Source organism: Schistocerca nitens, chromosome 2, assembly GCF_023898315.1.
Source record: "Schistocerca nitens isolate TAMUIC-IGC-003100 chromosome 2, iqSchNite1.1, whole genome shotgun sequence".
In the NCBI taxonomy this organism is placed as follows: domain Eukaryota; kingdom Metazoa; phylum Arthropoda; class Insecta; order Orthoptera; family Acrididae; genus Schistocerca; species Schistocerca nitens.
Window position 1 is genome coordinate 196,405,695 of NC_064615.1, and position 13,645 is coordinate 196,419,339.

Genomic DNA, 13,645 nt, shown 5'->3' on the forward strand with positions numbered 1-13,645 from the left:
TCTCCACACATTTCTTTACAACTGTATAATATCAACTGCTACAATTGTATAACATCAACTGCATCATCAGAAAACAATCTGAGTGTGAAATATATTACACTGTTAACAACAATAGTTCCACCACATTTCCTAGAGGTACACCAGGTGTTCCTTTTGCTTCTAAATATATTTCATTAAATGTAATAATAATAAAAAAACATTTGTTTCTTAGAATTAAGTGTCATGTTTGATACTAATGCGGATACAGTGCATACGAATCCAGTAGCATCTCTTATAGCATCAACAGCTTCATGCTAGAGACAAAATCTTGTTGCAAGATGTTTACAGACACCCCCTACCCCATCACATGCACTTTTTCTATGACCTGTTCCTGAATATATCCAGTTTTTTTTTAATTCCTGTACTACATTTTTGGTCAAGCTCATAAAGTTGAAAGCAGTTTTTAAAATGAGATGCTGCACCATCATCTTAAAGTATTTTATCGAACAGCATATCTGTTCTGATAATCAGTAATCATATACTTAGGTGTCCATAATTAAAGTTCCAGTTTCAAAACTCTGTAGAAAGAGACCCACTTCTCAAAATTATGTCAAATTTTAACAGCATGTAATTGATTAAGGGGCCAACATTATGGAACAAAAAAAATTAATGAAAATTTGACCCATTGGATGGTACTGTGTCAGAATACGCACAGCAACAGACACATGGCACACAGCTGTTCCTCAGTTTGTGTCAGAGATGCCCAACATGACTGTCCCCATGAAAGATTGTGCACTGCTGGTGAAACTCTTTTACAAGAAGGGTGGCGGTATGCTAGCAGCCCTGCAGAAGTTCCGAACACTCAAGGCTGTGAAAAAACTGCATTGGTCCGATGTCTGCTAAGTGTCTGGAGAAATTGATGACAAATTCTTTTGAAGTGCAATGTGCCAGAGGGAAGAAAGCAGTTGATCCAATGTCTGTCAAAGATCTTGTCACAGCTTTGCAGGATGGGTCAAGTGGTGGTGTGCAAAAATTCACTGAACAGGGAATTGTCTGAACGTTGGAAATGCCTGCGAGCACGGTGCATAAAATCCTATGAAACATCCTGCATTGCTAACCATACAAAACCGCCCATGTTTATTAGTTGCTCCCTGCTGACCTGCCAGCAGGACAAATGTCTGCATCGGAATTTCTTGGTCACATGGAATAGGACAATGAATGACCATGGAACAGTCTGTGGATAGATGAAGCCCATTTCCATCTCCAAGAACATGTCAATATGCAGAATTGCAGAATATGGTCAATGGAAAATCCATACACACACGTGAATTGGTACTACTTTATTATGCAAAGGTGTCTGTGTGGTGTGGTGTGGGTTGATGGCATCATTCATCATAGGGCGGCAATTTTCCAAGGTGAGTATTGCGGGTCCCGTTGCCTGTACCATCACAGGTAAGTGCTATGTGAATCTTTTGCATACCACTGTCATTTCAAACCATTGACAGTGTGGATGTGTGGGTAGGATTATTTTCATGCAAGGTGGCACTTCTCCACACACTACGCAGCCATTTTGGAAATGCTAGAATTATCAGCCGTCATTTCCCTACAGCCTGGCCGTCCAGCTCACCCAATCTTAATCCATGCAACTTCTGGCTGTGTGGCTATCTGAATGATGTGTTCTGTGCTCCAATTACGAACTTGGCTGTACTGAATGCATGCATTACACAATGCAGCCTGAATGTGACCCCTGAGACACTCCAATCCGTTGTGGAACATGCTGTTTAACGATTTTGACTTCTGGCAGAAAACGGTGGACAGCATATTGAACATGCCTTGCACCAGTATCACTTCAATTAGAAACCGATGTAATTTTGCTTTTTATGCAGATTTTGGCCTCATGACAACTTTTTGCATGTGATGTGGACTTAGCCATGGTGTATAGACTTATGTAACTAACAGTGCCACAATTGTTGACTGCTGAACTTGTGCAGTCAAGCATACTGAACAGTACCGATAATGTAATGTGGAACTCAAATCATAGCCACCATATTGCAATTCATCTGTAATTTTTAGCTTACAGCACCATCTATTGGTAAAATTTTCGTTATACAAGGTATGTTCAAAAAATTCCACAACCTTGTCCACAAATTTTTCTGCACTTACCTTTCACTTGTGCATTACCTCCTTCAAAATACACTCCATTCATCATAGGACCCGATGCCATTGCCACTTCTGGAAGCAGTCTTGGTACACATCTTGCTGATCGCACAAAGTGCCATCTGAGTTTTCTTTTCTCTCTTCTATCGTTGCAAACCATTGTCCTTTCAACAGGGTTTTCAATTTTGGAAAGAAAAAAGAAAAGTCCATAGGTGCCAGGTCTTCAGAGTACAGAGGATGAGACAGCACAGCAACTTTGCTTCCTGTGCAATAGTCATGCACCAACAGGGATTTTGAATGGTCTCACCACATTTCAGGCCGTTTCCTTCTCACATTTTCTCGCAGGTGTCGCAACATGCCCCCATAGTACCATTGATTAACAGTCTGTCCCTGTGGCATGAACTCATGATAAACTAATCCTTCAAAGACAAAAGAAACTATTAGCATGGCTTTGACATTTGACCTGACCTGACAAGCTTGTAGGACCTTTCCTGACCCATTATGAAGACTGAACCTTGGCCTCAACATCATGACTGTAGACCCACGTCTCATCACCGGTTATGATTCTCTTAAGGAACATATCTTTCTCATATGTGTAATCCAAAATCTCTTCACAGATTGAGAGGCGAAGATCTTTCTTGTCTTGACTCGTGAACAGAGGGACAAACTTGGTAGCAACAAGATGCTTTTCAATACGCTGTGGCAGAATTTCACGACATGATCCAACTGAAATCTTACATTCTTCTCCAATCTCTGTCAGTCACTCTTTAATTGGCATGCACAATTTTATTGACGTTCCTGACGTAAGCATTGTCGGTGATGTGGAAGAGTGTCATGAATATGGATCATCTTTACCTTGCATCTGACCATTTTTAAACAGTGTGAACCATTTGTAATACCGAGTGCCACTTAAGCACTCATCACTATGGACTTTCTGCATCATTTGGTGTGTGTCTGTAGAGATTTCCTTGAGTTTCACAAAAAATTTAATGCACATGCATTGCTCCTCTGACTCTGCCGTCTAGAAAATCGCAAACGGTGCGACGCAACGTTCTACTCGATACAGCACTGAACAATAACTAACAGGCATACAACAATGAAACTTCCAGCAGTTACACATTAAATGCAGGCGTGTGCAGGGATGTCAACTGTGTCTTGCTCCAACGCACCATTGGCACAAAATTATGTTATGTTCTGGAATTTTTTGAACAGACCTTGTGTGTGTGTGTGTGTGTGTGTGTGTGTGTGTTACGTATATAAGTTACTGTGAAAGTAAGATAATTGGTACATCTGAGAATTAATCAGTTAAACCTAAGATTTACCATCGCAGTGTGGTAAAAATCCAAGATTTCTCATTGATTGCTAACTTTTACCAAGAAACGTGCAAACTGGTAATAGCTAGGTCAAAGACTCCAACCTCCATCGTACAAGTTCAGACAAGTTTCATGGTTGCCAATTTTATGTTCAGATGAGTTTCTTTGTTGGCAATTATGAGTTGTCAATCCGCTCACCACTGCATAGTTTCAATCAGTGTCGTGCATACGGTCATCTTTTTGAACTATTTTCATTGTGTTCCTTCTACAGCTTTGCTTCAGAATGAGTGATGTTATGCATAACAGATTTTACAAACTTTTAAGTGAATCTGTGAGTAAGAAGGAAGACTTACAATTTTTATGTAAGTACTGAGCAATATAACATTCGGTTAAGTGAAAAATGCAAAAATTGTTTCCAATAAAAAATCTGTTCACTACAGACGTTTGAAGCGATATGATGTTCTGAACATCGGAGGTGAAGAGAAACTCATAGCAATGGTGTCTGCTAGAAAAGAAGAATTTCGTTATTACATTTGTTTTGGTGAACTGTTTAATGTAGTACATGAGACCCAAATTGCTGTAGGCCATGGCATCTGAACACGAATGACTGTGGAACTGAATCTTAAGTACAAGAATGTGACTGTTGAATCAATCGTTACTTGTCCGAGATTATGTGAACCATGTCAGAAAAAGCAAAAATGCAGGCATGTGCAGGGATTGTAGTGAAACCTATCATACACAGTGAAATGAATTCATGATGCCAAACTGACTTACTCAACATGCAGGCAAACTCAGACTGTAAGTCGAAGTTCGTACTTGTATAGTAAAATCATTTGGCAAAATTTGTTATCCTCTGCACAATAACTTCAAAAAGGGCTAATGAAGTAGCATATTACCTTTTGGATATTTTTACCACCTTTGATGCCCCAAGTATCCTTCATTCTGATAATGGTGGAGAGTTTTGTAACCAAGTCATTCAAAGTTTATGTGGGTTGTGGAGTGATAGAAAGGTAGTCCACGGGAAGCCGAGGCACAGATAGTCTCAGTGATCAGTCGAAAGAGCAAATCAAGATATCGAAAATACGTTATCAACTTGGATGGAAACAAATGAAACTTCAGAATGGTCTGAAGGGCTGAGGTTTGTGAAAGCAATGAAAAATAGGGCTTATCATGAAGGGATCAGATGTTCATCATATGAAGCCATGTTTGGGGTTCCAATGAAAATGGGCATTGTTCCACGTGATTTAATAAAAATTATAAACAATGAAGATGATTTATAAACAGTGTTAAACACCACTTCCATTGACAATAGGAAACAAAATGACAGCCAAGGAATTGATGCCAGTGAATCAACTCCTGGAACAGAAGGAACGGGTGTAGAAAGTACGGCTTCAGCAGGTGAGGAAGCTTTCGGTGACAGTTAACGAGACACCGGCAGCAGCTGATGCTTGTGATGAGTCACTGACAACTTCCAACAGTGTTAATAAAGTGAAACAGATCCGAGAAGCTGCCAAAGAATGTCTTCAATTGCAGGCAAAGAAAATGAAAGCAGCCTCATGTAACAAAATTCCAAAACCTTCAGTTGGACAGAATGTGAGAAAGTACCAGATGTAGACCGGGCAGAAATTGATGCCAAACCTATAACAGCAGTAGTGATAAATATTCAGGATGACAAATTTTATAAACTTGGTACCAAAGCTGGTAAACTGAAGTCACTGTGCAAGGAAAATTTTACCAATGCCGAAACAGTACAAACAGAAGAAATTAGTCTACGGGAAATGGTTGCCAAATAATCTTTTGTCGGAGGACAAGGGTTTAAAGATTCCAATTGCTTAAAAAAGCGGGCAACTAAAAATGCTTGTGTAAATCGTCTTCCATATTATATAATTCAAAATGCCACAATAGTCAGCCTTGTTGTAACAAAAATTAACATTCACAAGGTAACATTTTTTACATTTTTCACTAATATGGACTATTGCTCATTATAATCACATTTGCATGCAATAATGTTTACAATAAAGAAATTTACAATAAATACAAACTATTTCAATAAATCGCTAAGCTTACTTTTTTAATGCATGCGGTTTTACCAGTTGGTATGGGTACCAACGTCTCTGACACACACACACACACACACACACACACACACACACACACACACACAGTGGAGAAAAATTGTGTCATGAAATTTTAACCCTGGATAGCTGATACCAGTAGGAATGAAAATTACTAATGTGTAGGTTGACAAGTCGTCATTTTTAAACTACAGAAACTTGACACCACACGCTCCAATTGGGTGTGGGATTGCCCTGTTGCCGTTCGGCGGTTAACGGGCTGTACTATGGTTCTCGGTTCACACATACAAATGTCCCTCACCCCATCACTGCCCCAGCATGATATGCACACGTGGCAAATAGGTCTTGCAGTTTGTCTCCACCTCACGTCAGAAGCATTCACACAAAAGCTTCGCTTCAGAGCACACACACACACACAATCACCTGTGATTTGGTCATACAGTAAGCACGGCGGCACAGTATTCGTTTGAAGAACAATGAGAGATTATTTTTGTTTATAGATTGGCCGACAGTAATGCGCATGAAGCTCGATGTAATGGAGTCTTCACCACTTGCTTTATTGTTTTTGAGTGTTTTGATGGCTTCATGAATTTCTAACTCTGATGGTGGGAAATCTTCCTCTAGATTTTGAGGTGTCACTGGAAATTGTAATTTATCTCAGCTGGACAGTTTAACAGATTTTCAAAAAAAAATTTCTAAAATTTCACAGTTTTCTTTGTTATTTAAACCCATTTTGCCATTTTTATCTTTGAAACAAATACCTGGTGCCTGATATCCTTCAAGTATGTGTTTAAAAATTTGGTGAAAATTTCTAGCATTATTTTTGGTGAAATTTTCTTCTATTTCAATAAGATGAGAATTTTCGAAGTTTCTTTTGATTTTCCGGATTATTTTTGATGTTTCTTTTCTTTGTTATCTGAACTGTTCAAGGGCTTCCTCTTGTTTCAAACACCTCCATTTTTGAGCTCTTTGTATTAATGCTTCTTCACACTCCTCATTCCACCATGTCTTCTTTTTATTCTTGACCAATCCTAAAGTTCTCTCTGCTGCTCGAGTTATTTGCATCTGCAGTTCAGGCCAATCACCTTCTTGACTTGTTTCAATTTCTTCTCTACATTTTTCTATATTTTCTTTTGTAATATTAGCTGTAGTGGTGTTGTATCTGACCACTTTCTTGTTCGCCTTTTTTGTTTTAGATGTGAGAAATTTTATTTCAACCTTAGAGAGATAATGATCTGAATCGAATTCCCCATTTCTGACTATTTTAACATTCATAATTTCCATGATATACATTTTAGATATGGCTACATGATCAAGTTGAAATTCTCCTAGGTTTGGATTTTGATGTCTCCAAGTTTTGGCTTTTCTTGGTAGTTTGCGGAAATGTGTGGCCTCGAGTTTTAACTGGAACATTTTACATTTAGAATTAAGAGTTTCATGTTTGTTACTAATGTTGATATGGCTTGTACCAATCTAGTAGCATCTCTTATAGCATCTACAGCTTCATGCTGGAGATTAAATCTTGTTGCAAGATGCTTACAGAAACCTCCTACCCCATCATAGGCACTTTCTCCATGAGCTGTTGCTGAAAATATCAATTTTTTTGTCTTAATTCCTGCACTACATTGTTGACCAAGCTCATAAAGCTGAAAGTGGTTTTTAAAATGAGATGCTGCAGCATCAGTCACATACACATTTAGGAAATGCATGGCCTCTAGATGCCTTGTCACCAGTTATCACGCTGACAGTGTAGCAGGCATGTGCATTGTCATGAATGAGATCATTACTGACAACAGAAAAACAGTGTGATGTTCCAAGGACATGAGCAACACTTGTGAATATCGATACCTGTGATGTGTACCAGTGATAACATCGAATTTTGTTCTGCAAAGCAACAGACCAGTTCTCAGCAAAGTCGAAATAAAGAACTTGTGTGTCAGTATTCTGGGATGTGGCTGATTTTACTTCTGCTATGGCTGTCTCTGAATCCTCCAGATATGATGGTGAGCTATTCCTTTCATGACCCAATGCTTAACCTCTGTAACAAACTTCTCTGGTTCTACTGTCTTCTTCACCAATTCTCCTCTCTCCCACAGTACATAGATTACATCATCGTCAGTATCCTGAAGGTGTAATGCTTCAACAGTCATCACTTCAGCACCAGGACACATTGCACACTTCTGTAACCAACATTTACCTTCCCCCTCTTGACATGCACACAAAAGCATCAGATCCATCTCCGTGTACTTTTTTTCCTGTGGCACTGCTTATGGCAAAACAAATAAGGTTCAGATTAGTGGAGTAAATATATGTACATACTTCCTTCACTGGCTGGCATTTTACCCATTTTGGACATAAGGAATAGAATTTTGTGAGACCAATTTTTATAATTCGGGTTCTCCTTTTTCGTAAGGAGATATGCTTCTCTTACTGATCTTGTCATATATCTTTTTACCTTTTTCTCCACTTTCAGAAACAAGGTAACATCAGCCTTGTAAGCTGAAAAAATACATTTCAAGGAAGACGCAATACATGAAAGTCACAGATCAAGTACACAGTGTAAGACGTGTGTACACTTCAACAGTCAAATCATAACTGAGTCCAAGTCTAGCGGCCGCTGGCTGGCTGGTCGCTTAGGTGGTGCTGCTGCTTTATGGCAGGCAGACAGCGCCGCATGTAGAGGACGCGCGCAACTGCGCGGCGGCGCTTTGAAAGATCAGCGAGTCACAACACTTTTCCCGCCCCTTTGAATTTTTTGCACAGGTCTTGATGGAGGTGGCCTGTAGATTGCTAACGTCCATAGGTGTTGTTTGGCTGGCCATAAAGTCTCGAGGAGGAGGCTTCCCGTACGGACGGAAGTGTCCCTGATGATAACGGGTCGAGATGACAGGAGATGTGGGGGTCGAATCTGCTGGGGCCCCGTGCACCAATCTGCCCGTTGTGCCAAGTCTGGCTGTTATAACAGGAGACATGGGCGATGTGTCCGCGTCCGTAGGAGAAGGAGGCGAGTAGAGATGCTCTGACAGATGATGGTCATCTGGTTCCTGCATGGGCATGTCTCCTGGTGGCGTCAGTGCTTGTGCTGGCACCGATATGATGGTGAGAGGACTGCGTTGTGAGTAATGAGAGATTCCAGTATCCCAAGTGTCAGGTAGAGCCGAAGATGGTGTAGCAGCATCCGGAGCAGGCGTTGCCAGCACACGAGGCCGAAGCTGGTCCGAATGATGCACTGCAACACCCGTGTCCATCTGGATTTCATACAGGCGTCGGCCAAGGTGTCTTAAGATGCAGCCAGGACTCCATTTTGGCTGCCTGCCATATCCCCGTACCCATACAAGGTCGGCAGTGGCGACCCGGCCAAGCGAAGGCACCCACGGCTGTGAGGTGGAAGGCCGCAGAAGATGACGTAGCGTGCGGGGCTGTCGGCCATGTAAGAGCTCAGCCGGGCTGTGGTCGCCCATGGGGGTGAAACAGTAAGAAGCCAGAAACTGGAGAAGCTCATCATCAGCAGAAGAAGTCAGGAGTTTACTCATCTGAGCCTTAAATGTGCGGACCAGTTGTTCAGCCTCACCGTTTGACTGTGGATAGATCGGAGGGGCAGTGACATGCATGACGCCGTGATGGGCACAAAAATCCGCAAAATCGGAAGAGGCAAATTGGGGACCATTATCAGTAACAAGAGTAGAGGGAAGGCTTTCCAAAGAGAAAATGCGAGCTAGAGCATTGGTGGTTGCCGCAGTGGTAGGCGACGTGCAACGGACAATGAAAGGAAAGTTAGAGTAGGCATCAGTAACGAGAAGCCAATAAGTACCTAAAAAGGTCCCGCAAAGTCAGCATGAATACGCTCCCAGGGCTTCTCAGGCGAAGGCCATGGTGAAAAAGATGACTTCGGGGTGGCGGCCTGTGACGCACAAGGGCCACAGGCAGCGACCATGTGGGCGATTTCAGAGTCGATGCCGGGCCAGTACACGACAGCGCGCCAGAGATTTTGTGCGAGAGACACCCCAGTGCCCTTGGTGAAGGAGGCGCAAGACCGAAGCACGCGGCGAAGCATTTTCGGTGGAAAGGAGGATAACACCATCCCTAGCCGTGAGGCGGTAACGCAAAGCGTAGTAGTTCCACAACGGATCAGAAGTCTTAGCTGACGGACGATCTGGCGAACCCTTCTGAATACAGCGTAAAACCTGGGAGTGGGTAGGGTCAGAACCCGTAGCAGTCTCCAGCCGGTCCCCAGTGATGGGGAACCCGTCCACAACCCGCTGCTCGGCAACATCCAGGTGGAAACACAAAAGTTCGTCCATATCAAATCCCAGATCAGGACCCATGGGAAGGCGAGACACTACATCGGCATTTGCACGTTGAGCAACTGGCTAGAAATTAATCTCATAATTGAAACGAGACAAGTAAAGAGCCCAATGCTGGAGGCAGTGTGCAGCCTTGTCGGGAAGTGACGTTGATTGATGAAACAAGGAAACAAATGGTTTGTGATCCATAACAAGATGAAATTTGGATCCGTAGAGAAAAACACCAAACTTATGAAGAGCATAAATAATGGCCAAAGCTTCTTTTTCAATTTGAGGATACTTTTGTTGGGCATCCGAGAGCGTTTTGGAGGCATAAGCAATGGGTTATTCAGAACCGTCAGAAAAACGGTGCGCAAGGACAGCACCAACCCTGTATTGAGAGGCGTCCGTGGCAAGAACGAGATGTTGGCCAGGTCGATAAGTAGCCAGGCACGGGGCCTGTTTCAGCATAGTCTTCAATTTCTGGAAAGCCGCATCGCATGACGCGGACCAGTGAAAAGGCACATTTTTATGCAACAGGCGATGCAACGGCTGAGCCACCAAAGCAGCAGATGGTAAAAACTTGTGATAGTATGCTATTTTCCCCAAGAAGGCCTGCAGTGCCGTAACAGATGTAGGACGAGGAAGGGCATCAATCGCAGCGACAGTTAGCTGAAGTGCACGAATACCATCCCGAGAGAGTTGAAACCCCCAAGTACATGATAGATGCCTGAAAAAATTTTGATTTCTGAAGATTACACTTGAGACCGACAGTCTGTAAGACATGAAAAAGTGTGCAGAGATTTTGAAGATGTTCGTCAGTGGTGGAGCCAGTGACAACAATGTCATCCTGGTAATTTATACACCCAGGGACAGTGAGCAATAATTGTTCCATGAATCGCATAAAGAGAGCATGGGCGCTGGCAACCCCAAATGGCAATCGTTATTGATAGAGGCCGAAAGGCGTGTTAAGGACCAGAAACTGCCGGGAAGCAGCGTCGAGAGAAAGTTGATGATAAGCTTCCGACAGGTCAAGTTTAGAAAAATACTGACCTCCAGCAAGTTTAGTGAACAATTCTTCAGGCCGAGGCATAGGGTAAGTGTCAATAAGGCATTGAGCATTTACAGTGGCTTTGAAATTGCCACAGAGATGAATATCACCATTTGGCTTAGCAACGACGACAGGAGAGGACCACTCACTGGAAGTGACAGGAAGCAAGACCCCTGAAGCAGTGGGACGATGCAGCTTCCATTTGACCTGATCCGGAAGGGCCACAGGAATGGGCCGAGCCCGAAAAAACTTAGGCCGAGCAGTGGGTTTGAGCGTGATATGAGCTTCAAAGTCGTTTGCACAGCCTAACCCACGAGAAAAAAGGGACGAAAATATCATCGACAAGGAATCCAATTGAGCATAAGGAATAGCATCAGAGACAATATTGACAGCGTCATCTATGGAGAACCCAAAAACGTGAAAGGCATCAAAACCAGAAAGATTCTCCACGTTACTATGGTCGACCACAAATATGGGAACAGTGCGAATGACTGATTTGTAAGATACCTCAGCATCAAATTGTCCCAAGAAAGAAAAATCTTCTGTTTATTGTAAGTCCATAACTGCCTAGTGACAGGTGACAGGATTGGAGAACCCAACTGAAGATACGTCTGAGAAATGATGATAGTGGCAGCAGAACCAGTATCCACCTGCGTGCCAACATCTCGACCAAGTATTTGGACAGTGAGGAATAACTTCCCTGAAAGGGAAGAAGTACAACTGACAGACACAGAATCAGAATCAGCGTCATGTTCATGAGCATCATGTATGCAGTCGGATTTGCAAACGGATGACACATGACCCTTCTTTTTGCATTTGTAACACACAGCCCAACGTTGGGGACAATCCTCCCGTGAATGTTTCGTAAAACACCGCGGACATGAAGGAAGTTGCCATGGGTTTTGCTGCAGTTTCTTAGAGGTTTGTTTACGGTTAGGCCGAGGCTGCGCTTGGGAGTGTACTGTGACCACGTCGGCCGACGGGGACACACCACACGCTTCGTCAAAAATCGCACAGAGGTTGTATTTCCCCAATGTCGCCCCATGCCTCTATTTGCGCTCCAGCGGCGCGAGAAATTTTTAAAGACTGAGCGATGGATAGGACTTCATCTAGAGTCGGATTTGCCAACTGAAGGGCACGTTGCCTAACTTCTTTGTCGGGCACCGATCGGATAATAGCATCCCGTACCATGGAATCGGCATAGGATTCTTTGTGAACTTCATTAACAAATTGACAATTTCTACTGAGGCCGTGAAGTTCAGCAGCCCAAGCGCGATAGGATTGATTCGGTTGTTTTTGACAACGATAAAAGGCAACACGAGAGGCTATCACATGCATTTGCTTTTGAAAATAGACAGACAGAAGTGAGCACATTTCAGCAAAGGACAAAGATGCAGGATCTTTCAAAGGAGCCAATTACGACAACAACAGATACATTTGAGGTGAAATCCATGAAAGGAACAGAGACTTACATGTTTGTTCATCCGCGACATGAAACGCAAAGAAGTGCAGTCGAAGTCGTTCTTCGTAATCAGACCAGTCTTCCACCGTCTCGTCGTAAGGAGGAAAAGTAGGTAGAGACAACAACGAGAGACGCCCCACATTTCATGCCGCGACGAAATCACGAATCGCATTTGTGAGAAGCGTTTGCTGTTCTATGAGACCTTGCAATAGTTGCTCTAAAGTAGCCATGGAAACGTAGGTCAACGATGGAAAAGAAAAATCCCATCCTCGTCGCCAATTGTAATAACTTCAAGTTGAACAAATATATTTCAAGGAAGACGCAATACATGAAAGTCACAGATCAAGTAAACAGAGTAAGACGTGTGTACACTTTAACAGTCAAATCATAACTGAGTCCAAGTCTAGCGGCTGCTGGCTGGCTGGCCGGCCGCTTAGGTGGTTGTGGTGCTGCTGCTGCTGCTGCATGGCTGGCAGACAGCGCCGCACGTAGAGGACGCGCGTAACTGCGTGGCAGCACTTTGAAAGATCGGCGAGTCACAACAAGCCTGGTTAGGGCTTTCCTGCTGCAATCTTTGTCGTCACTTAGATAATATTCTAGGGCAACAGTAAGCATATCATCTTACAACGGATGCCCACAGTAACAACCTGGGCATACCCAAATACCTTTCTCATTCTTTATTTTATGAGCTTTTGATTTCAAATAATGTGAGGATGTGGATACGTATCTTCCGTATCTGCTGCTTAGAGTAGCTACCTGGTATCAGTGTCAGTAACTATACCTTCTCAGTACAGATGGCTGCTGAGACAGCAGTAGTTATGTTTTGAAACCACACATCACATTTCGTGCACATATCTGCAGGTTCTGCACCAAGTACATCTACATTCTACATTTCACAAAGTTTCGAAGATGTTGCTTGTGTAAAGCTTGTTTCAAATTCTTCCATTTTTCTTTTTACATACTGTTTTCTTCTTGTGTTTCTTACCTCTCCTGGACGTTTAAGGGGGGATATAGTAGGGGCTACAGCAGAAATGATGGTGATCGTTCAGGTGGGTTGTCACTAAATTTCTTCTTGTAGTGAGTGTAGCAATTCCTGCACAATGGATGTGATGCTAATACTGAACTTACTTGAGGACCAAGATATTTCTGCAATGCCTCTGACAGATTTCCAACACCACCTTCTTGTGTCTCTTTCACAGTCCAACACCCCACTCTTTCATTACCATGTTTCCTCACTGACATTGTATCTAACAAAAAGTTCAAACCAAACACAAAACTCAAAGCAGAATGGTTCATGTGCAAGTTATCACTTGTTTGTTATAAAC